The sequence below is a fragment of the Zootoca vivipara genome, chromosome 7 (assembly GCF_963506605.1).
Source record: "Zootoca vivipara chromosome 7, rZooViv1.1, whole genome shotgun sequence".
In the NCBI taxonomy this organism is placed as follows: domain Eukaryota; kingdom Metazoa; phylum Chordata; class Lepidosauria; order Squamata; family Lacertidae; genus Zootoca; species Zootoca vivipara.
The window spans coordinates 25,194,239-25,221,015 of NC_083282.1; positions in this window are offsets into that span (position 1 = coordinate 25,194,239).

The following is a 26,777-nucleotide window of genomic DNA, read 5'->3' on the forward strand; positions in this document are numbered from 1 at the left end:
TTTCTGGATGCAGCAAGTGGCAAAGCATCAACTGCTTCCAAGTTCTTTCATGTGCTCCTTCCCCTGAACCACAGCAGAGGGCTAGAGAACAGGACTGAGGAAGAAGCAAGTGGACAGACGATTGCTGCTGTAGATTACACCTCATCTATGGATATGGACTTTTTCTGGGTTGGTACCTGCGAACCCTATGATATTCAGAAGAAGGATCTACTGGCATGCTCTAAACTACCAGCCTCAGGCGCTTCTTAGGAACTCGTGGGTCAAAGTCAAAAGTTGTGCCAAGAAGTCGTGTGGTGGTCTGTGAACAGGATGCAGTAAATAACACCAGAGTCCATGGAATGGGCTTTGTGGTGGTGGCTCCACATCCAAGGAATGCCCTCCCTTCTGTGGTGCATTTTCTTTTAGGAAACTGGAGAAGATGCATTTCTTCTGGCAGGTGTTTGAATAAGTACAGCAGTGACTGAAATAATTTGTGAATAATTGGATGCTGCTTATTATGAACTGATGTGTGCGTACGTTCTGTTGTTCAGAATTAAATTACTGTGATGTTCCGTGTCCTTTTGAGAAAGGGCAGTCAAAATTGTTTCTTAAACAGATAAACAAAAATAACAATTAGAGGCTAGGTGGTCCCAGTAGGTAAATAAGGGATGGGAAAACTGTGGTTCCGCAGATGCCGTTCCTATCAGCCCCGACCAGCACGGCCAAAGATGAAAGCTGAAGGATCTTCATGGGCTGCTAACTGGGAGCAGTTCAGGGTCCTGTTTTTAACATTTAAAGTCCTAAGCAACTTGGGACCACGATATTGAAGGGACCATCTTGTGCACTGCATCCCTGCCTGGCAACTCTGCTTCTCAGAGGGGGCACTACTGAGACTGCCATTTGTCCCAGAGGTGTGCTTAGCTTGTACTAGAAACCAGGCTTTTCTAGAATCAATTATCAGCCAAAATCAGACATGTGCATAGCCTGATGATGTTTAGGCAGCTACTGAAGACATTTTTGTTTAGGAAGGCTTTCCCTAAGGTGTAATGCAGTCATATATAGAAGATCAATTTTATATTTGATTAAATCTTCTCATTGTTTTTGGAGTTTGGGTGGAAGGCTCTATTGCTTTAGCATTTGTTGAACTGGCTTAATTGTTCTTAGAGTTTGTGTTTCTGTTCTTTATTCTGTTTCTGCCCTGATATGCCACTTTGATACCTTCATGCTGTGAAGTGGTCTCTTAATTTGTTTGTATTATAATGTTGATAATGATGATGATGATGCAGAGGCCATTGTTTGCATTGAATTTTGTAGGTGTCCATTTGCCTTTTCTCAGACAGGCGGATTTGCGGGTGGGACCTGGGCCTCTTTGGTAACTGGTGAATGGCAGGCTGGATCATCTCCTTGCTGCCAAATCAGCCAATGGTGGCAGGAATTGGATGGCGTTCCCCTGGGTGCCGGACCCAATGGTGGCCCTTGGCCCTCCTGCCAGGGCCAGGATAAATTGCAGACCTGCCTGGCTGTTCAGCCTCTGTATATATGGGCAGGGCTCACCCACCCATGAGGCAAGGTGAGGACATCACCTCAGGCAGCAGAATTCAGAGGGGCAGCAGATCTGGCTTCCAAAGGATGCATTCTCTGCCGCCACTGCCACAGTGACAACAATGCATGTGGTGCAATCCTTGAAAGCTAAACCTGTTGCCCCCTTGGCAGCCCCTTCCTCAATGCTGCCTCAACAGCGGCCTCTTGGCAAGTAGGAGGCACCGCTAGTCTGCTCCTACCCCTCGGGAGGAAATGGTGGGGGTTTCCTGCTGGGGTCCCCTGGACTCTGCCTGGCATAATTCAGAGCAGGCCCCTCCCCAACGATGGCCTTTGATTCCTACTTCAACCATCAGGTAAGGTTAATCTGATTCCCCTCCTTCTTCCTGATCTAGATCTTTATCCTCCCCTGTTCCTTGATGTTAGATCTTCACTCACTCCTTCTTCCCTGGCTGTGTGTCAGCCAATTTGTGGTTCACTCTGGTGCCAAAATGTATTGGTTATATTTGGAGGTAGCTAAGTCCAAGGCTTTCTCCTGCAACCTACATGTGACTTATATTGGAAAGGTGAGGCAAGGTATTCCAATGATTTGACTTGACCTTAAAGATTATAGACACAATACACTGCTTGATATATGCACCTTGTGCTTCCATTATTAGCTATGGCAGAGAATGCTCCACCAACATATGGAGTGATTTCCTCCTATTCCTTAGCCAGAAATAGGGAAGCCGGATTTTTGGCTTGACTATTTCTGCAGCCTGATGTTTAATTTTGCAGATGATGCTGATGCTGATTTACTTCTAAAGTGCCAGCAATCCATCTGGTGCTGTGGAAACTCAAAATTAAAAACAGGTTCCTCTTTGAAAGGGTCTCATGATCTGGAATAGACAAAGGAAAGGCGGGAGGTAAACAAATGGAGGGTCTATGGGGAAGAGGTAGAGGTCAACAGCACATTTATAAATAAGGTAGAAGAAAAATCTGGAACTATGAAGAAAGCTAAAAAAGAAGAGCAAGGATTTGGAAACGGAAGAATGTTCCTGAAGACAGTCGCAATCATTGCAGGCAGGAAAGAAAGAAAGAAGAGATCCTAGGGTGAGGAAAGGCAATAGAAACTGAGGATGAGAAAAAGGAGGATGGAAAGTAACTAAGTGATGAGTGACAGTCAGGGGTTAGAGCATGGAGCTTTTTGCAAGCAAAACAAGGAGCTTGTGACAGGTACAAAGTGGAATCAGAAGGCAAGGCAACAGAGGGCCAAGCAACACATTTTTTTAATTACATGGTTATAACCTGTATAAGAGGGATTTTGCTTTCGCAAAGAGCCAGTGCAATGGTGGCCCAATCTGGACTGTGAACTTGTCATACAGAAGAGCAAGGCTGTGGTCCTAATCCTTATCAGTCTCCACGTTCTTGACAGTGACATGGGGCAAAAACTCCCATTGATCCCAATCCTTCATATGGATATTAGTTATGGCTTCCCCCACCCAAAATATCTTTTGAAACGCAAAGGGGTAAAGCCCCCTTCCCTCCACACTGGGGTCCTGATCTGGATCGGGCCCCCACACCAGCTATTTGTGAAAGAAAAAGTCCTGCATTTAAGGGCAAGCCATGAGATCGATGTAACGTAGTTTGACCTTCAAAACTGCCCCAACACTATGAAAACAATTGGCAAGTTTGAGAATTGCCATCTATATATAAATGTTGGCATTGCGTGCGCAGAGGTCACAGCCTTTCTCTGTAACCTCTGAACTGTAATGTAACAAATTTGGCCACAACATTCCATGCCTATCAGTGAGGGATCTGGCATAATTCCCCCCCCCCAAAAGCAAACCTTTCATACCTAAAATAATGATTAAACACAAAAAGGGGCGCCCAAATTAGACGTCACCAGCAGAAGCTCTGAAGACTCCAGCAGCATCCAATAGAAAGGCAGATCACCCACTGCTGCCTCGAAAGCCACGCCACCAGATGACATCACAAAATTCCACAGCAACCAACTGAAAACAGGCCTTTTGCAGCAACAAGGCCCAACCAACTGAAAACAGGCCTTTTGCAGCAACAAGGCCCAACCAACTGAAAACAGGCCTTTTGCAGCAACAAGGCCCAACATTGCCAAGTGGAGGTAGGGGCCTGCCGGGGGGGGGAATGGGGAGGCCGAATAAGGGGCAGGGATAGGTAATGGGTCAGAACAGGGTGGGGGAGACACAGGGATGAAACCTGCCCTCTCCACAGTATCTCGTGGTATATATGAAGCTGCTTTGTATCATTCCTGGTATGTATGGCACTGCCATTGTTGGTCTAGTTAGTCCAGGGTGGCCTACTGTGACTGGCTGCTGTGGCTCCCGGGTTTCAGGTAGCTGTGTCTCCCATCACTGGCTATCTGGTCTGAAAAACTACACACACACACACACACACACACACACACACACACAAACCTAGAAATGCCAAGGGTTGAACCTGGGACCTTCTGCATGCAACTCTTGAGCTCAACCAGTGGGCTCCAAATCAGGAAAGTTGTGATGCCACATGCAAGTTGCTCTTGGAGGAAGAGTGGGTATATAAGCGGAATAAATAAATAATATTTTTCGAGAAGATGGGAACGAGGAAGGCTGGTGTGAGAAAGTACACAATAATAAAGGCAGGGGGAAAGATGAATATTTGATCATTTGGAATGGCTTCCCTGGAACTGCCACTTTGTATTGAATGAACTTGTTATTTGCGTACACCCCGTAGAGAGGATTTTGACACAGTGCCTCATAAACCATAAATATTGTTATGAAACGGATAGATCAAAACGGATCTTTCCATCCCATTCTAATATGTCATGCCCGCAGTATTGCTTCCTGGATAGGTGAAATACTGTACATAAGATAAAAATATGCATGAAGGCATATATTGCCCATTTGTTATGGCTAACTTTAAAAGGTTGGTATACCAGGATGTTATTTAAAGTAATACCATCTAGCATATTAGGAAATTAGACATCATTACAAATATGAGGAATCACTTATTGAAAGTGACACTTTTGCCAATCTGATTATTTGGTATAAAATATGACGCCTTGGGCGTGCAGAAAGCATTGCAGTTAATAAATTCCTTAACATCCAGCTGGTCTCACAAGCTTTTTTCTCACAAGCTTTCTTTTGTAGAATATGTTTTAGTTAATAAGAGTTCTTGCATATGAAGTTTTGGCATATGCAAGCACATTTACCAACCCTATCCATTATTTGGATTTGCTGACAAGTGCATAAAAGCAGGAAAGTTCTATTGGATCAGACCAAATGTTCATCTAGATGAATAGATTCTAGCACAATATCCCATAGCGAATGGCATACCTCACCAGTTCTAGTGAGACATCTCACAGGGAACTAGAACTAATTCTAGTACAACATAAGGTAGTTCTGGTAAGGTGTACCATGCCTATTTAATCAACTTACAGGTACTGTTTTTACCTGTAGTTTTTGCTCGTATTAAACACCATTTTATTTTGATCCATGGACTGTTTGGTTGATTTTCTGTAAACTGCTTTGTGATCTATGATGAAAAGCAGTCTATAAATATTGGAAATAAAGCCCAGAGCAGCCAACAGATGCTAATGTGAAGCCCACAGACAGTGCAGGAAGGCTACAGCTATCTCTTGATGTTTTGTGACAGAATTCAAGAGCCTGTGAGTTCCATTTATCATAGCTTATCATAACCATAGATCTATTGTCCTCCCTTTTAAAAGCTACCTAAATCAGTCACCCTTGTGGCAGTGAATCCAACAAGTTAATTGTGCCTTGTGTAAAAAAAGAATTTCTGGCTCTGTTCTGAATTCGCTGCCAACCAATTTCATGGGATCTCCCTAAATTCTAGGACTATGAAGGATGTTACAAAATACTTTTACTCAACCCACACTCTCCACCCAGTTCAGTTTCCTAAACTTCCGTCATGTCCCATCCTCTCCAGTCATCTTTTCTCCTTTCCCCACAGGATAACTAACATAGGACTGGATCCAAACTAACAGAGCCATCCTATCAAGACAAGAGAAAGAGAACGTGAGGCAGATGAACTGCCAAATCCAAAGCCCCGGTGGGATCCTGCTATTCCCTCTGAGGAAACCAGCAAGCAGAATTTATTGTATTTTTAGCAACCAGCCACCGTGCAATTTCAGTTAAAGAAATCCCTTGAACTATTAAGTTTCATATTGAACATTAGCCCACAAAATAAAATTGTACACACTAAAAACAAAACAAAATGGTTATGCAAAAAGGTAAAATACCAACAAATTTAATGGATCCAGCTGGTTTCCACTTGCTCCAGGTAATGTACAGTGAGGAAAATAAATTCCTAGGCAGAAATTTCACAAGTACCTCCCTTACCTGGATCCATTAAATGTTGAGTGCTTTTTCAAAACTGCTACAATAAATGTTGCTGTTCTGAATGTGATTGAACTGTAAATACATGGATTTCTCATGGTTGGATTTCCTTCTGAATGTTGATAATAATGGTAAAATATATCCATCTCATTGTTCCATGTGCAAGGTGGGCAAGGGGCACACCTGGGGGACTGCGGTTGTCCTATCAGCCGGTCCTCGGGTCTGTGGTTGTTGTTGCTGAATGCCCAGTCGGCTCTGAGTATGATGTCCCTCAATGATGATCTGATGGATGAGGAGGCCGATCAGGTCTGTATCACCAAGACCTTGGTAGGTGAGCAGGGTGGAGTTGGTCTCACCCAGCTGTGCCCACTTGGGTACTCGGTGCAGCATCCGGGCAGACTTGAGGTTTTGGGAGAGGGAGTTGCTGTAGTGTTTGGGTTTTCTATCTGTCTCCCCAGGCTCTCTGTCCAGTTTAGAAGGGAATTCTAGAGTGCGTGTTCCTGACATTGGGCTATCAGAACAGATTCAGGATTCTGCTGGTTTACCAGCTGCCTTATTGCCCACAGTCTCCCTGCCTAAGCTGACAAGAGCTGGTCTCAGTGGCAGAGTTGAGGACTCCTAGACTGTTGGTTCTGGGAAACTCCAACATCTAATCTGAGATGACTCTGGGGCGGCTCAAGACTTCATGGCTGCCATGACAACCATAGGGCTGTCTCAACATGTCACCAGTCAAACACATGTGGCAAGCCACACTCTGGACCTTGTTTTCAAGAGATTAGTAGAAGCACCTGAGGATAACACTCTGGTCCACATCTGACCACATGTTGCTGCTGGACTGAATAAAGGCTCATGAATCTGGCTGGGTACCAGACACACTTAAATATTTGGACTACATAGTCCAAAATAAAACAATGATATAGAGGTGAACACCCTGTTCTGAAACCAGCGTATTCTAGGGTGAAGGGTCTGTAAAAATCAACCCACCATTTTGATTTGTCACACAGGTGATAGGCATATAATTTACCAGGTATGACTGAACAATAGTGCAAGATCAGGTAAAGCCAGGACCTATTTTGAACAAACAGTGGATCTCATATTTGTATTCTTCTCATTACATAAAGATTCACCCACTTCTAAGCCACATTTCTGTAACTGTTTCCACCATTTGGTGGGCATCGTGCTAGCATTTATGTGATTCCCAAGAAATCATAATTTTTAATGAGACACACACTGGAGAAATGACTCCATCATGTAAAACTCCCTGGATTTATTATGTATGCAATATATTCCATTGGTGGCAAGGCCGGTCCAACACATTTTGCCGCCTGAGAGAGAGCGTCTTCCCTTCCAAGTCAGGATGAATAGTATTCCAGGGCCAGCCAAGTTATTTTGGCACCTGTGGCAGTTATTCCCACAAGCGCTTCTCTCCCTTTACGGCAGTCAAATTACAACAACAATAATGTATTAAATAATTATCACTTTGCTGCCTTTTCATCACAGCTGCCTGAGGCAGTCACCCCACCCTGTCTTATGGTAGGGCTGGCCATATGTAGTGGTGGTGGAATGACTGTGGTGGTAATGACTTTACCACAACTGTATTGGGAAATACCAGGGTCCTCTTCAATGCTACTAAGTTCAGCGTTTTTGCCAAATGAAGAAGGGCAATCTGCTTCTTCATCTGCAGTGCAATGTGAATGTCTGTAAAATCATGCAGCTTATTTTTCTTGCTGGGATTATTATTATTATTATTATTATTATTATTATTTTAACATTTCTTTGATTCCCTTTCATGGAGACAATAAAGCGTGTCATGTGGTCAGTTTCTGCTTTCCGAGATAATTAATCTCAGGAAGGCTCAAGCAATTATTTAGGGTTGTTCCCTGTGACGTAGTTGCAGGAGAATAAGGGGGCGAGTAGGGAACGAATGAAGCAATTGCATTGCAAGTGTGTAAAAGAAAATGAGTGAATTTCCTGTACTGATATGTCACTGGTTGGTTGCTATCCAGGGTTCCATGAGCATTGGGGAGAATCACCCTGCAAGGACATCATGCATTAAATACACCAAAGGAGTCACCTAGGGGCTGAGGTCCCTTTGCCCACCCCAATAAAATATTTAAGGGGACGGGCTCCCCCAAAGTTGATGGGCATTGCCATTCAAATGGTGTTCGTGTGCCACATCTTGTGTGATGGATTATGTGGGGCAGGGCTTACCTGCCACCCCCAAATATTTTATTCAAGTTGGCACTCCTGAAATAAAATTTTCCCCTCAAAGAATCTCGGGAGCTGTGCTATACCCTTCACAAAGCTACAATTTCCAACACTATGAACAAATTGCATTTCCCAGGATTCTTTACAGTTACAGTACTCATGAAACTGTTCTCTGCCCACTACACAACCCACAATTAAAAGGGGTGGGGGTGGGGAATCCACATGGAAACTGGCATTTAAATTTGCTCTCACAGCCTGGAGCTAGTGCAGGGATCAGGCCCAATCTTCATACCTGCCCACCTTCTGTTTCTGCCACCACAAGTGATTGGGCTGTGGATGTGGCCATGAATCTGTGGTTCCCCAGGGCCCTGGCAATGACAATGGAGAGTTAGGATGGCTCTGCTAGTCAAACTGAGAGTGCACCCACTGAAATCAGTGGGAAAGTCTATTCATTTCAGTGGGTCTGCTTGGAGTGGGACCGATGTTGGCTGTCTTACCAGTAGGAAACTTTGTCCACTCATAGTTGACACCCATAAGGCTATGTTGCTGGGTCACAGTCTCTGTGTTGCATCATACAGTTCCGAAATCCCGACTCAAAAGATGTTATTTTTTCCAATCCTAGCTGCAAAAGTTCTGAATGAGTAATGCTCAGTGCTCTATAATGTTGTTTTAAATTAATAGATATCTATTTACATCCTTAACTCTATCTTAATGAGGATTTTTGTCTGGGAATACAAACAGCTGTTGGAAATACTCTTCCATCTATCATTTTAAATCTTTTATTAAATTTGCACCTGGCAGTGCAGTTATATTGAAGAGTCTGTTCATTATGAGACCCATATTTGGGCAGCTTATAACTATCGTTTTCAATCTTATCAGGCTGAAACTCTGCCAGCACACTTTTTGTTTGTTTGTTAAATCAAAGTGAACAATATTAAACTTTCTTTTCCCCTTCTCCCCAGCAATAACAAACACTTCTGCTGCATAAAAATTAAGGAGATGTATAGAGAAGATTATTGCTTTTTTCCCCTTTTTTTAAAAAAGAAGTAAACAAGTAGTTGACTATTACTCTGCAGCAGTGATTTTCAGAAATGGCTTAGGCTTTATCAATAGCTCACTAGATAACTTTTTGGTTAGATCACCAGCTTTCTGGAAGTGAGGACCATAGCTGCCAAGTTATCCCCTTTTTAAGGGGATTTTCCCTTATGCTGAATAGGCTTCCTCGCGAGAAAAGGGAAAACTTGGCAGCTATGGTGAGGACAGAGATCAAGTAGCCCCCTTGATCTATGAGACAGGCAGCTAGCATGTCAGGAAGGGAGTCGGGGGGGGGGGGCTAAATCCTAAGTAAAGTTCATTGGTGTGTCTCCTTACAACGGTATAACAAGGCACACAATATAATGAGACTTAGGCCACATTCACACCAGATATTTAAAGTGCCATAACACTACTTTAAACAGCCATGGCTTCCCCCAAAGAATTCTGGGAGCTGTAGTTTGTTAAGGGTGCTGAGAGTTGTTAGGAAGCCCCTATTCCCAACACGGAGCTACAATTCTCAGAGTTCCCCATGAAGAAGGATTGACCGTTAGACCATTCTGGGAGTGGAAATTTTCTCTCTTCTGCTCTTGTGCATGAAGGCAGAGGAGAGGAGAAAAGAGAGAACAAGTTGTGAGTCAAGGACCCGCCACCCGCTTGAGGAAAGAAAGACACGAGGACACAGTGTATTAAGGTTAATGGGCGAAAAAAGGCCACAACTTTTATTGGTTACAACATGTGAGTGGCATTGACTTAGGCATTGGATCAAACATGACTCCACCCCGATCAGCGGGGAGTCATTCAAGGGTTAACAACCAGAAGGTTGAGCTTGTTGATGCAAATACAACTGCAAGCTCCCCCTGATGTCACCGGGGGTCGTGCCATGGCCCTAGCCACCAGCAGGGTGCCGGACAGGATGCATGACCGCTGGATTCCTTTAACGGAATACCCAATAAGTGGAGGGGGAGGCGATGGCCCGAATGTGCCCTCCAATACACCGCACATATTCCAATTCCTAACTTCCAATACTAAAAAGTTGTGACGATTTGCTACGAGGTAGGGGGGAAACCAAGAGGCTGGAGCCAATTTGCCGAATGGATAAAAATCCCTACCAGGCCCCTTGGGCAACCAAGGCAACCAACTGAAGTCCAAAGCAATGTCAAAGGCATAGAAATGACCTAAAGGGAGGCTGGGCGGGAGATCCGACGAAAGCAGGAACACAAAGTGAGCTCCAGGCTGCCGTGGCCACTTCACATGTGGCTAAACTCTGCCCCCTGAGCCAGCCCTATTGTCTGGCTGCTGGGGGTGCAGCGCAGCAGCTGGAAGAGCTGACGCAGGGGGCTGGAACTGAAGCAGGAACCGGCTCCCGCTCACAACTCCACCCCTCTGGAAGGAGGAGAGGTTTTAATGAATAAAACGAGGAAAAAGTGAACAAGAAAGGGCCCCTCTACTCTTTCTTCGCACCCTGCTTGGGCGTTGCCCCCATTTGTTGCAGGTATATGCCCCCTAACCACTTTCCCCTGTGAGAAATAAGGCTTTGACCATGAAACGTTAACCAACCTAATAATCACTTGAGTTTGTAGTCTTTAAGCGATGAACACGCATGTGGGAACCTGCCCTAAAGGGCTAATCTACGAGGTCAGCCCTTGTAGGCTTCAGCTACATGGTGAACCAAACCATACATGGATTTCCCCATAGTTGTGCAAGCGTGGTAAGGCTTGGATCATTGTGTGGCCACAGTCTGCACAAACCGGCAAGCCATGTGGGTTTAGAGATCTATGTGGGATATTTTGAATCACACATTACAACATCCTTAGTGTGAACACAGAAGAACAGCTTTGCTGGATCAGATGAAAAACCTATCTAGTTAAGCATTCTGGCCAACACGATGCGCATAGGAAGCTCATCAGTTGGGCATGGGCACCATAACATTCTCTCCCTCATTATTCCCAGAAACTGATACTGGGAGGCATATTGCCTCTGACATTGGAGTCAGAACATAGTCATAATGGCTAGTAGCCTCATCCTCCAAGATTCCCCCTTTAAAGCTGTTCCAAGGTGTTGGCCATCACTGCATGTTATGTTAGCAAATCCCATAGTTTAACTATGCACTGTGCAAAGAAGTACTTCCTGGATTTCCCTGTGGGAAGATCAAGAATGATATGGTATTCAAGTAACATTTGGACATTGAAGGAACAGATTTTGTGTGAACATGGCCAAAGTAGTTATCATTCATAGATAAATGCCTAGTTCCATTAATCTCACTACCAGGGGATATAAAGCAAGGAATAATGACTGTGTGGCACAGAGTTGGACCATATTTTTGTATTCATTTAGATCAGGGTGGGCCAACCCACGGCCTGTGGCCCACATGTGGCCAGTGAGGCCTTTTTTTTGTGGCCTTTGGAAGCCATTTTGAAGAGAAGTGGCTGTGAGGCATGAGCAAGAATCTCTGCCTTTTCAAGCAACCAAATGCTTCTGCTGTCCTATCTTTAACATTCCACATGTTCTGGAAGTTCACAGGTTCTTGTCAGGTTTTTGTATAAAAGTCTTTTATTATTATTATTATTATTATTATTCACAAGCATTCAGAGTACTGCACACCTATGAAGTCCTCTGGATATGTAGAAACCATTATTCTATTTTCAGGTACTGTAGCTAGTTCCCTTCCAAAACTGATAGGTATTCAGCCATCTGACTTAGCTATTAGAAGGAATGATCAGGAGAAAAGATAATTTTGAGAGGAAATGAATACTCCATTTCAAGAGAACTTTTTTAAAAAAGTTTTGAAAGTAAAGTAAAGTAAAGACTAACATCTTCATAATATGCACGTTCACTTAGGGCTTACTAACTAGTCAGTGAATAGGGACAGGCTGGGTAGTATCAACCACATATCATTATGTAATGATAATGATGATGGGAAAGGAAGCATGAAAGACTTTGAGCTTCCTATTCTTGAAGGCTCTTTGTAACATCTGAAGTAGAGATTTCTTATGCCTTTCTGCAATGAGATAGAAAGCTTATGTATTTCAGTACATCAGAAACTTCCATATCCCATTGTGTTGAGAGATACTAAACTTCCATCAAGATGTTGCAAAGAAGCACAGTGAACAGGAAGCACATGTTAGAGTTGTTCAGAGGAACCCCTGATCAGGACCTTGTGTAGAAATAAATTAGCTTTCCACCCCAATAATGAGTTTCAACGCTTTGCTGCAGAACAGACTTAAATCTAGTTAGAAGATGTAACACATTGCACTCAAGCACTGTGGTTCAGTCCTTTAAGTCTTTTATGAAGTTCTGTAAACTTTCCCCTCTCTGGTCCCAGAGAGAGATCCTAAGCTAGCTCATCATTGTAGAGCTTCTTTGCAACATCTGCTGCTACTGCTAGCCATCTCTGACTTCTTAAGTTCCCTTTGCTGCGGTGAGAGCTGCAGCTCAGGTTTCTGGTGATGAGTCAACAGGTAGTTTAACGCACTGAAATGGGGAAAAAAACCCTAGCCTTCTGCTTTCACTCAGTGAAAGCTCTCGCTTAAGGTAAACTTCTCTTCACAGCCTTCCAAATACAATGCATTCAAATACAGCATTTTATGAACTTTAGATCATAAACTTAGAACTTTAACAGCACAGACCTGTTTATCCCCACAATCCTTCAGTGGAATCAAAGGAAGTTCCTAGAACACCACAAATGACAGAACCATGTCGCCAGATTAGCAGGCTATTCAGTGAAGCACGGGTGGGGAACTTTTGCCCCTCCAGATGTTGCTGAACTACAACTCTCATCAGTCCTAGGAAGCCTGGCCAATGACCAGGGATGATGGGAGTTGTAGTTCAACATCTGGATCACCAACTGTTCCCCACACCTGTGGCAGAGCTTTGCACAATATGTTTGAATCCATAGTCTAGGTCTCTTATTCAACAACTCAACTCACTTGCTATTATTTTTAAATGCATTTATGTAGCATAAAAACATCCCCTCCCCCCAGTTTATGACTATCATCCACTTTCAATATTTTGTCCGTGTGAACATTTCATTATAGTTGCTTTTACTTTTCATGTGAAATCTGTAAATGGTCCTGGAGGGAAGTTTACGGTTTGGATGAAAAGTCATGGATGTACATAATGGCAGCATTCGGTGATATCCAGCCAAGAATGATTGACAGTGCCTGTAACTACTTATTATGTCAAGGTTTCAGCACACCGATTGATGGGAAATGATGTATAATAAATTAGAATGATCACACATCATTTCCCATCGATTGAAATGCCAAATTCTTTGATGGAGTAATGAGTTATGGCCAATACCACTCACTGTCTTAGAGGGAGATTGATTGCTTATCCTTTCATCAATGTGATCAAACTAAAGAAGCCAAGAAGTGGGTGCATTGTCATAAGTAACACTCTATCCTCAAAGTAGGACAGAGATGAAGTAGCACTACATAAATAGGGCTGTTTCTACAACAGTTTCACCCAGACCATGATCCATGCACACTCCTTTCAATTCATCCCATTCACCATGATTTCCCTCTCTGTGGACTCATCTCTCCAGCTTCCTTCCAGTTAGAAGCTATCTGCTTATTGGTCCCAGGGAGATTAAAACTGAAAACAAATTCCTCACCCATACCATAGATGATTCAGCTTTGGTTGCCACCCATAGTATGTGAGATAGACCACAGGATGTGAAGAATTCACATAAATAGAAGTCTACAAGAAAAGCACTCAATATGGTCATGTGAAGAAGATGGCTGGCTTGATGTGATATGCTCATGTTCTATCCTTATTCCCTCGAAACCTTAAGAGTTTGCATCATCGTCAACCAGGTCAATGTGGGCGAGGTATAAATGAATGAATGAATGAATGAATGAATGAATGAATGAATGAATGAATAGTGATCATACAGGGCCACCAAGTCAGTTTCAGTGCCAAACAGAGGCCTTAAACTCCATGGAAATAGATTCAGAAAATCAGCCTCATTCGAGAGTGTCAGAATCTGGTCAGCAGCCACCCATTCAAGAATCTTGCCCAAGAAGAGGGAGATTGCTACTGTTTTATAATTGTTCCGGTCTTCTGGGTCTAAGGAATTTTTTTCTCCAGAAGTGATCACATAGCTGCCTCTTTTAGGTGGCTAAGAATGAATGTGAGGGAGCCAGGCAAAGACAACACCAGGGCCTGCTGTGGTCAGACTGACTCTTCCCATTACCCCACGCAGCCAGCTTTACATTTTATATCCTTTATATGTTTTACTATTGTTATGAGGTGGGGGATTTGTTAGGCTGCATATCGAGACCCTTCTAATCCTCAACAAGTGTTAAAATTTAATCAAGACTTTGAATTCTTGGAATAACCAGGCTAGCCTCCTGGTGAGGTGATAGCCTGGGTGATGAGCCATTAAGGATAACAAGGAAAGGGGCTCTGTGGGAGATAGTGAATGGGTGGGGTGGGGTCCTTCTTCAACTTGTTAGAAGGACAAAATGAGAGTTGAGAGCAGAGAGTGAAATGATGTGAGCTAGAAGCAAAGCAGCAAGCTAGAGAGAGTCAGAGTGATGGTTAATTTCTGTTTGAATACAAGGATGCAGCTATGGGGGACAGCAAGGTCCCCTTGGGGTGATGCTGTGAAGACCTCCATTGTAGGCTCAGGTTGTATATATGTGTAAGTAAACCATATATCATAAAGACGCCACAGTCTCTGTTGTCCCTCATTCCAAAGGAAACACGAACCCGGGGTAAGCGCCCATAAACTGCTTGGAGATGGGGGTGGGGGAGGTGTGCAACAATATTTTAGAATTGTCAAGTGCCTTGGGCCCTTTGACAAGAAGGCAGAATATAAATTCAATAAAGAAACTCATGGATCTCCCTTGTGGAGGGACCTGGCAGCTCCCAGAAAACTTGTAGGGTCTCCCAAACAGGGAGATCGGTCAGTCCCTCTGAAGGTACTATATAGTACCTTCCAATTAGCAAGTCCAAGAGGGTCAGTGGTTTAGCGTAACCCACTCCCCTAGGTATTATAGTAATTGACAGGAGTGAATAAAGCTGAGCCTCATCATATCTCTTTTGGGGTTCACCAACCTCACTCTGTGAATTATATGCAGGCATCCCCAAACTTCGGCCCTCCAGATGTTTTGGACTACAATTCCCATCTTCCCCAACCACTTGTCCTGTTAGCTAGGGATCATGGGAGTTGTAGGCCAAAACATCTGGAGGGCTGCAGTTTGGGGATGCCTGGTTATACGGGCCAGACACAAGGTCTGCCATTCAATGCTTGCTCTTCGACGCACAATATTAAGTGCCGACTTGCACACACAAATGATGGCTGACACCGTTATGATACTCAATGTGAGGCTCAGTGCATTAACCCGAGGTTATGGTATTGTGCGTTTCCAATGCAATTCTGGGAACTAGAATTTGGCTTCAGATGTTTATTGTGGCTATCAGCCTGAACACAGCACACATCTAAATCTACTTGTAGCACTATGAGGTAATTTCTATAAAAAGTGAATTTTGGGGCCAAGGATAGTAAATTGTAACAGCTTCTTATTCTGACCCTCTTAAAATAAATACATAATTTATCACAAGCACTGTACTCAATACCACCCTTCTGAAGTATGGTGGAGAGGCAGTTACTTACTCTGCATATGCAATAGGTGGATTTTAAATATTTTAAAACCATATCAGTACTTTTACCTTTCCCCATAAATATGGAGAAGTTACATAAACTCTGCAGCCCGTTATCATTTGACAATTTTCATAATTTGTATTAATTCAGATGCTTTCAGGTACCTGAAATTAACAAACATTTATTTTAATGTTTTTGTTTAATTTGAGAGGGAAAAAGATTTATAGAGGTGTGAATGTCTGTGCTGTAGTCCGGTAAGAAATTTCATTGTGTTTTGTGGTTGATGTTTAAATAAATTCAGAACTTTTAATGGGTTCTTGCATACATGAATATAAAGGCTGGGTTGTTCTAGCAAGCAAATTGCCTTCCTGCTAATCTCTAGTATAGGTGAAGACAATGAGTTTTGGGAAGCTTCAAAGACTGCAGTGTGTGTCTTCAACCTTTACTTACACCAGGGATTGTTAACTTATCTGGGAGTGAGGACACTTTTGGAATTTTGAAAGCAATCAATAGGTATTAACCCCCCACCCCTGGTTGCTTTTCTCCTCATCATTCTGGATCATGATCCCCCCAGCAGAGAGAAAACACAGATGCAGACACAAAGAAAGAAAGAAAGAAGGAAGGAAGGAAGGAAGGAAGGAAGGAAGACAGACACTGCTTTTCTATAGGATCTGAGTAACTGTTGGATCCAGTAGGATACAGGATTTTACATGGGGTCCGCAAAAAAACAGCATGAAGCTTTCAGTGGCACAGTAAACAAATAACTCAATCTGCTTCTTGCAAACATGAAAGACCATTGACACAGATCTTCATGGAACTCCATGGTTTCTATACAGGATATCAGCAAAGCTACCAACAAATTATAACAGACACCTGTGGACCCTAAAGATGATTGTTTAGTGCATATCCCTCCCAAATGTATAAGGCATAGCTGCCAAGTACCCCGCATTTCCCGGGAAACCCCCGTTTTTCCTTACCGTTTCCCGGCGGTCTCCCGTTTCAGCTCCTCTCCCGTTAATCTCTCTTATTTTGGCTCCTGTTGGTGGCCATTTTTCTGGTGCCGCTTTGCCCATCTATGGGCACCAGAAAATGGCCGGCGCTGGAAGTCGCACCTACGCATGTCCGGAAGTGCGTAGACGCAATTTCCAATGTGGCTTTGCCCATCGATGGGCACTGAAAATGGGCGGCGCCGGCACCGGAAGTTGCATCTACGCACTTCCGGACATGCATAGACGTGACTTCCGGTGCCAGTGCTGGGCATTTTTGGTGCCCATAGATGGGCAAAGTGACACCGGAAGTTGCGTCTACGCAACTTCCGGTGTCGCGTGGTTGCCGATCCCGGATTTCTCCATGAGAGACTTGGCAGGTATGGTATAAGGTCTTGAAGGATCTGTGTGCTTTGGAGCCATGTTTTTGCACTGTGGCAGTGCTGGAAAATGACAAGTGAGGTTGGCGTAGTTCAGGCACCACACTGCCCTGCCCTCTCAGAATCCTGAGTGATAGGGCACAGTGATGCTGCTGTTGGGAGGACAGGCTCTTTGAGGAACCCCTCTTCATTGGCTGTGGCTGCGTCTCATTGGATCGCAGACCAATTTTTAATCTTCCTTAGCTCATTAATGATACAAAGGCTCAGGACCTATCTCTCAGTATGCTGACAACCACTAGGCCTGCATATTTACAATATACATAATTGGAATAAAGCCATTTTAGGGGAGAGAGGGTTTTTTGTTTTTAAAGTGCAAAGTCATTATTCCATCTAGTGAAGCTTTTAAAATTACACATAAGCGAAGCATCTTCATTTTATTTTATTTTTTTTGCTTCTGATTTGGAAACAAAAACTTCTGGAATTGCTCGAAATGAGTTTGTTCTCCCTCAGGCATTGTCTTTATTAGCAGCTTAAGTGTATATTTAGTCTCGTCATATGTGAAATCTTTTCTGTTCTTCAAATTAGTATGGGATAAAATGTCTTCATTTTTGTTTTTACAGTGGTGCTCCTTCAACACACACACACACACACACAGAGAGAGAGAGAGAGAGAGAGAGAGAGAGAAAGAAAGAAAGAAAGAAAGAAAGAAAGAAAGAAAGAAAGAAAGAAAGAAAGAAAGAAAGAAAGAAAGAAAGAAGCTGCTTTGGATACAGACTTGCTTCACTGTTTTTATTTATCTTATTTAAGTTTTTCCCTCAGTTTTGTTGAGCTCGAAGAAAGGTTTGCAGTTCATTTTCAACTTTCTCAGCTTATTCCTTGCCGTATAGCAATGCATTATGCAGGTTCCAAATGCCATTCATCTGAACAAATATACCCGAGTGCTATAAGTAATATTGATCAATGACGCAGAAGTCAGGAACATATCAAAGAGAGAATATACAATCACATTTGTGTGTGTGTGTGTGGGGGGGAATGTACACTGCCAAACTTTTGCATCCTCCAGAGATCATTCAGTTGGAAATATACAAAAGGGTTTTTTCCAGAACATAGGAAACTGTTTTAGAACAAGTCAGAGGTGCCAGCTTGTGAAGGCGATTCCGGGGGCGGGGCAACATAATGTTTGTGATGTCACAACATCACGATTTCACACGCTTCATGTCAGAACGTTGTGAGGAGCTGGGGGCGGAGGTAACATGGTGGCAGAGCCTCCTCTTGGGATTGCCATTAGCGGGAGGCTGCTTTTATTCTCCTTCCCCTCTGTGGCAGGGGGAGGAGGAGGAGAAGGACCCAGCCGTTGGAGGCATGCCACACTCAGCACTACTCTTCAACTTTGCACTTTGGGGACATGGGGGGGCACTGGCTCCTACCCCCAAAATATGGGGGGACTCAAAAGGGCTTTGGCTCTAGAAGCTGACACCCCTGGTCCTATCCACGCTGCTTGCAGAGGCTATCCAGTGTTTCAGTCAAAGGTCTCTCCCAGACTTACCTGGAGATACCTGGGGTTGAAACTGAGACCTTCTGCATGCAAAGAGATGTTCTGCCATTGGTTCACATGGCTGAAAATGGGCATTAAGATAATTTGGTCTCAGGCTGCTGAGGGCTCTAAATGGAAACTCGAAACAAATATGTAAATATCAGTGTGAAACGTTCTGATTGCTGTTCCCATTGTAGCAGCCCCATTATGTAACAACTGTAGTTTCTGAAAGCAGCCCCATGTTGACACCAGCACACACCCTGTAGCAACACATGCACACATCACATGTGAAAATGCCACTGTCCTCCCTTCCATTAGCCCCACTGGCATAGGCAACAGAAATCCTGCTACTGTCCATTCCCAGGAATCCCTATAGTCAGATCCATGTGGCTGGCATTTGTTTGGCAGGAGGGTTGTCCAAGCCAGGCATCAGCATTAATGGGGCCTTTTCAGCAGCCACAGGATGCCAGCTGCCCATGCCTGGTTGGGCTTGGCAACATAGTGCCTATATTTCATCCTTCAGACTGGAACAAAGGCAGAATTCCGCTCTAGCTACCTTCCAGTTAAACACAGAGATCTTAACTTTGGGAAAGGGTTCTACACAGTTTGCAACAATATTTGGTTCATATACTTCTGTCCTGTTCCCATTCCTGTTCCCCCACATTTTATTCTTGTTCTAAATTACTTCAGGACTTCATGTTGCTTGATTCAACAAATACAGCAAACCTTTCCTAAACCTAACATTTTTACAAAGGTAGATATGTACACAAGCTCTTATGATTAATTACATATGACTAAATTGTCCAATTTAGTCCCAGGTGGTGCTGTGGGTTAAACCACTGAGCCTAGGGCTTGCTGATCAGAAGGTCGGCGGTTTGAATCCCTGTGACGGGGTGAGCTCGTCCCAGCTCCTGCCAACCTAGCAGTTCTTGGTCCCAGCTCCTGCCAACTTAGCAGTTCGAAAGCACGTCAAAATGCAAGTAGATAAATAGGAACCGCTACAGCGGGAAAGTAAACGGCGTTTCCATGTGCTGCTCTGGTTTGCCAGAAGCGGCTTTGTCATGCTGCCCACATGACCTGGAAGCTGTACGCCGGCTCCCTCGGCCAATAATGTGAGATGAGTGCACAGCCCCAGAGTCGGTCACGACTGGACCTAATGGTCAGGGGTCCCTTTACCTTTACTAAATTGTCCAAAAAGGAACATTGACAACTCTAGGTCTTAAAGCAAAAAAGCAGGATGAAAATAATGAAGTTGTTGTTGTTGTTCTTTTTATTGTTGTTGTGCAGGCTGGGGTTGGTGGCAGTTGGAGTCCCCCATCCCCACACCACTATGTTTGGCACTTTTCGTATTCTGTTCGAACATTGCAATACTCAGGAAAGGGGGAAAAACCAACTTCCATTGATTTTTGTCTTAAGCCAAATCCTATCATGCTTTAATACTTGGGTGTGCACTCATGAAATATCATGCCTATAAAGACTATTAATATTCATCGGAAGCCTGAAATAATTCATGACATTCTTAAGTAATGTTCGCTCGCGTAAGGTGGTAAACAATGCCATTTACACCAAGTCCAAAAAAACCCACAAAAAAATTACAAAGGCAAGTTCTTACACGCTGACTAAACCTTGTATTTGTCGTTACAATTTCCTGGCTTATCCTTTTAGTAGATTTCCAATGAACTGGATGGAATTCAGAGTAATTATTCATTTTATTATAGTCAGTTTAGATATGGTAAAGATTAGGAGACTAAAACAAATCATTTTCATGACAGAGGCTAGCGATACATTATTGTTGTTCTCCCTGTTTTGCCTCCTGCATAAATATGATATACAGCAACCTTAAAAATAATAATTCATGACTGGCTCTTGGGGCTCTGTGTGTGTGTACTCTCCCCCTCTTGTTATTCTCCTTGCAAGCAGAAGATGTGCCATATTGTTGGAGGCAGCATGGTATGAATACTAGTCGCTGGGAACGGAGGAGGGTGGAGCGAGTTCTAGCGCACTTAGGTCCTGCTTGCAGCCTTCTCATTGACTTCTAGTTGGCCACCGTGAGAACGGGATCTTCAATTACATGGGCCTTTGGCCTGATCCAGCAAGCCCTTCTTGGGTTCATATATGTTGCCCTATTTATTTACTCTTGAATGCTGGGATAGGATTGTTATATCCATATATAGAAAGAGAGAGAGAGCTGTAGGTGTGAAGACTTAATCTGTGATGTCATACCTTCCAACATTTCTTCCATGAAAATAGGGTCTTCCCTTATTATTATTATTATTATTATTATTATTATTATTATTATTATTATTTTATTGCTTATACCCTGCCCACCTGATTGGGTTGCCCCAGCCACTTTGAGCAGCTTCTGGCACATATAAAAACATAAGAAAACATTAACACTTAAAAAAAAACCTTTCCCTATATAGGGCTGTCTTCAGATGTTTTCTAAAGGTTGTGTAGTTACTTAATTCCTTGGCTCGGGGTTGGTGGTGGGTGGTCACATAACTCTATACCCTTCAATATTTATTCGATGAAAATACGGACACCCTATTCCATATCCGATAAAAATAGGGATAAGCTAGGATAAAATCAGAAACAGGGGTGGTGACTCCTGTAAATTCGGGACTTTCCTTGGAAAACAGGGACACTAGGAGGATCTGTGATGTAATACTTTTGATGGACTATTCATACATGCAAGTTAGTAGCCGATGCTGCAGTCATCAAGTGATGTGTGAACCAGCTGCAGGAGTAAACAAGCAGGTGTATGGCAGTTAAGTAACCCAAAGTCAGTCCGGTGCGGTTGAGGGAAACGGTACTCGATCCCCCAAGGAAGCGTATAATCGTGCGATGGGAGGAGGTCAGTCAAGGAGAGGCTATTGCTAAAAGCAGTTGTCACTTCCAGGCATTCTTGCAGCATGCTAGTGGGTGAGGCGTAGCTATCAGGGCAGCTATAGTTTATGCAATACTTATGAATATTCAGTGCTATCAGAGTTATTCTGATGCAAAGGCTGGCAATACCATGGTCGCCCCAGCAGTGAATCAGAGTGAAAATTAGCTGATGACTCCTCTTCCGAAAAGACAGTTCAAAAGAATATTCCTCGTATAAAAGAAGGGTGCCATTAATGACACTGATAAATTATAGCTCGCTAATGTTTGCTATGTAGCACATGAACCCGGGAGCAATCCTAATGGATGACTGTCAGGGGTTGAATCTATTCCATAAGCACAGCTAAACAAGCGAAAGATTCCACAGTCTGCTTCACTCATGTTCTTTGCGAGGTAAAGTAAAATAATTAACTTTCCTTTTCAAGATTTTCTGTTTTTTTTAAAAAAAAGCTTGCCTGGCCGTTCTGTGAGAGACTGTGACATGGAGATGCTCTCATCACAATGTTCTCACCGACACATTGTAACAAGAGTTAATGTGTTAATTCAGCAATCGGGGGTTTGATAAGGACAAAGATGTCCTCAGACCTCATTATAAATTATCATTTACTGAGCTTTTTAAAAAATATATTATTAAAAATGCTTTTCTTTTAATTATGGGGTCACCAGAAGCCATTCTCGGTAAGGCAAAATTAATTTCTAAAAGCTTTTCTGACGGAAAACTCAAATCCACATAAATGGCTTTGGGGCTTTGGGTTTTTATTTTTTTTATTTTATGTCAGGTTTTCTACACGAATTGGGGATTTGCATTCTGTGGTGCTGTGTACTCCTCAAAAAAAGGAGCATGGGGCTGAGTTTGAATTTCCTCAGATAATAGAATTGTACTGGAAACATGAGATATACAGGTATAATTGGGCACAAGCTGAAGAGCATGTCAGAAATAGCACGCTAGTTTACAGTTATCAATGGTCATCATGAGGACAAGGCCTGCTGAAAATAGTGTCTTGGGGAAAGCCAGAGAACTGAATAATATTTGGCAAATTTGGAGATAAATTCATCTGCCAGGAGCAGTGGTGTGCGGCCAGTAGACTAGGGGGACTAGGCTAGTCCCCTAAATGCTCCTGGTAAATTAGAGTATTAAAGTATTCAAGTCTGCTGCCTACTTCCCAAAACCCAGGAAGCTTCTGGCCGGCTTAGGGAGGGAGGCTTGATGCTCATGCACACAACATCACATGCTCAATGTTGCCTGCCCCATCACTCTTGCAAGCTGGCACCTCTGGCCCTAACTGTTCTCATACGAAAACATTCACTGCATGCCACTGACCAGCAGGTAAAAAGGGACCCCTGACCATCAGGTCCAGTCGTGACCGAGTCTGGGGTTGCTGCGCTCATGTCGTGTTATTGGCTGAGGGAGCCGGCGTACAGCTTCCAGGTCATGTGGCCAGCATGACAAAGCCGCTTCTGACGAACCAGAGCAGCACACGGAAATGCCGTTTACCTTCCCGCTGTAGCGGTACCTATTTATCTACTTGCACTTGGTGCTTTCGAACTGCTAGGTTGGCAGGAGCTGGGACCGAGCAACAGGAGCTCACCCCATTGCGTGGATTTGAACCGCCGACCTTCTGATCGGCAAGCCCTAGGCTCAGTGATTTTAACCCACAGTGCCACCCGCGTCCCCAGCAGGTACTTCCAACTAATTATCACAGAGTATCAAATGTGGTGACAATAATAATAGTACAACAAAACAAAACATCAACACCACAAACTGGCTAGTCAATATAAAACCAAATTTTACTGGAATAATAGCTAGAATAGAGACAAACAACAAACATATTAAAATATTCAAACATCAAACATATTAAGGTGCCATGTGCAAGTCAAGACATGGAAATACTGTGAACATGGAATGCATAGAAGTACAGCTGTATCTAAACAAATGCACAGTAAACATTATATAGTCTGGATTAATGAACTGTTCAACAAGTGGCTTGAGTCCAAACACGGAACAGCAACCCCATGGCGACACAACTGTGAGGGTAGCTCAAAGGAGAATATGAAAAATGTTCAAAGCCGCTTATCAAAGATGAACTGGATGGAATGTCCTTCAATGGGTCTATATAACGTCTCTATTCTAGCTATAATCTCTATTCTAGCTATTATTCCAGTAAATTTGCTACTTCCAACTAGCCAATCCAATGTCTGTTTCTCAGTGGCCAACACCATAGTCCTTGCCACCATATGTCCTGCCATTTTGTAGAGAGATTGTTGGGAAAGAGGATAGCTGCCTCCACTGTCCAGGAATGAAGAATGTTGATGGTCTGATCATTGCACTACTGCAAGACCCATAAATCTTCTGCTGCCTTCTCTTAAGCCTCCCCTGCCCCCAACAAAAATTATCAGGATTTGGTGCCCTCCAAATCCCCCTGCCAACTTGTGTAGGAAACAAATGGTATCAGAAAAGTGGGGAATTGAGGCTTTTTCAGCCTTGATTGAATTACATGTCACCATGAGAACTTTGTCTAGTTGACAGGTATAAGTACTCTAAATAAATAAGTAGATAGAAAAAGAAATGTATCTTAATCATAATATGCTGTGTTTTCCCCGGACCTAACAATAAGATTTTCTGAGTTTGCTTTAGCAAAAAAAACACCATAGCATTTATGGGGCCTTCTGGTTCTTGTAACAGTTTTGTTTCATTTTTCGCAACTTCTGATATTTATTGTATAGTCAGATGAACTCAGACCAAAGACAATCAGCTATATTTTTGGCAAATTACTCCCCATCTCCTCCAAAAATATCCAAGCATTGGAAGCTGGTTATTTTGTGAAACTGTTAACAGGCTTTACGCCTGATGCAAATATAGTCGTCCTCTCCCTTCCTCACAATGCATATGAATGGTTAAAACAGCTTTGCGTAAATTATGCAATTGTGGGTGCTAATTTTGTAGTGTTTATAATCACCTTTCTGATTGCAGCAAATAAAGACCTGGCATCAAAAATAGCAATGTGTAGATTTTTCTGAGTTTTGCTGCCATGTATGAAGGTTGACAGTAATAAAATTAGGCTATGGCAAGGGGAAAGGGACTTCTTAAGCTGGTTTCTTTTTAGAAAATAAATAAATAAAAAGACATACCCATCCCCAAATATTTTGTAACAGACTTTCATCTTTTCAATAGCCAACTTAAATGGGACAAAAAAAAATCCCTATGGTGATTCTTTGTAGCAGGTTGATAGAGCTAAAATGTATTATACATATATATATATGTCTTTCTGCGAACTGGGTGATGATTCTAGAACTTTCCTCAAGTCATAGTTTACTTAGAATCTGTTTAACCATAATCTGTTTGTCATGAAATGCAAATGTAACAAAATGCAAACCAATTGGCTTCAACTATGTTTCCAGATCTAATTCAGGATGCTGGTTTTGAACTATAAAACTCTAAATGATCTTGGTGCGTAATATCCCAAAGGATACATTCCCCACATGATCTCTCCCTTCCCCATTTAGGTTTGAGGTCTGCCAGAGAGGCCTTGCTTAGAATCCCATCTTTTTATCATTATCATACTGGTTTCCCCTAGGAGCAGGGCCTTCTCAGCAGTTGCCCCGACAAGGTGAAATGCCATTCAGCCCTTTAATGTCTGCTTCCAAACCTAAAAACATACTGGTTTGATCTTGCCTTTGAACCCATTTCATAATATGCTGCTGAACAGAGTGTTTTTCCTTTGTGTGAACCATTAATTCTGTTGTTTGTTTGTTTGTTTGTTTTGTTGGGGGGGATCTGTCTCTTGTGCTGTGTGTTGCCCACCTGTGATATAAGGCTTCTCCAGGATATACAGTCAAACGCATGAACACAGAGACTATTTGACCAATCATGGAGACATTACAAATGCAGCATTCCCTGCCCAGTATTTGCAATCTTTCCATGATTGGTTATTCATTGGAACATGAATGAGCTAGGATAAATTGAACTCAGAGGTGCAAACCTGGCCAGATATGCAAAACAAATTAAACATACAAATGGCTGCTAGGAATCCAGTAGCACCCTTTGAAGATAAATTAACCCAATATGCCAGTTTGTTAAGTGGGCCGTCCTACAGTACTCAAGACATTGCAAGATCGAGCTACTGGATTTCTATTTTGATATCAATGAATGAGATATTAAATAGCTACAGAAAAAAGGCATTCTCTACCATATAGAGCCATGACTTCTAGTTTTCTAGAATATGTTCATTGTTGCAGAGATGCCATTTGCAGAGCTTGATGTAATTTGGATGCAACGCCGTAAGAAGTACATTCAAATAACCCTGCTGTTCAAGTTAAGTTGCCTTCAGTATACAAAAGACTGCCTTGTTTTTGTGTTATGCTCCAGTTCAATAAGATTGTAAAAATACGTGTTGAATCCATTCCAACGAGAGTTTCTTTATGACTCACATTATATGGCATTTTACTGATCTTTGTTGAGTCTATTAGCCCTGTTGCACCTCTTGTTTACGAGACCCTCCAGTGCTGTTGGGTGTTGTGAAGCTTCGTTCTGCCTTTTTTCTCTTTTTCGTACTCTTTTGTGGATGGCAATTTCACTGGTGCCGATGCATACATAGAATAAAGGAGGAACGATTGTAGTGAAAAGGAGCCCCTGTAGTATGAGGTGGAAAATAAGGTGAAATGGAAGATTAATGAAAATAATCAATGGAAACTTGCGCCTTAGTCAATAAAAGGTAATCAGTAGTAGCTTTGTTGTTGGGATCAGAGTCTTGAATATACTGGAACTAAATTAATTTTTAGATATGCAGGGAGCTATGGACTATAATGTGCGTAACCAACAGGATGTCCTTTGGTGGCTGAACTACAACTCTCATCAGCCCCAGCATGGCTAATGGTCAAGGACGATGAATGTTGTAGTGCAATATTTGGACTACCTCTGTCCTATAATATGCAAGATCCAATTTCTATGACAACTTCAGTTACTCAGAAGCAAGTGGCACAATGTTTATTGATGCTTAATCCCAGGCATTTAACCCTATCCTTAAACTAAATTAGAGTCATCTCAGTTAACACAATGGATCTTTTGCTTGGGAAATAGTTCAAGTTTACAAGCAAAGACTCCAGTGCCCAAGCTTAAGAATGGGCTTGCTGGATTATTCTAGCTAGGTCCTTCTTCTGCTTCTATCAAGTGTCTGACAGATGCTTTTGGGAATTTAGAAGAAAGAAATCTAATGGTAATTCTCCAGCATCTGATACACATTTCAAAAAAGGTAAAGGACCTCTGGACGGTTA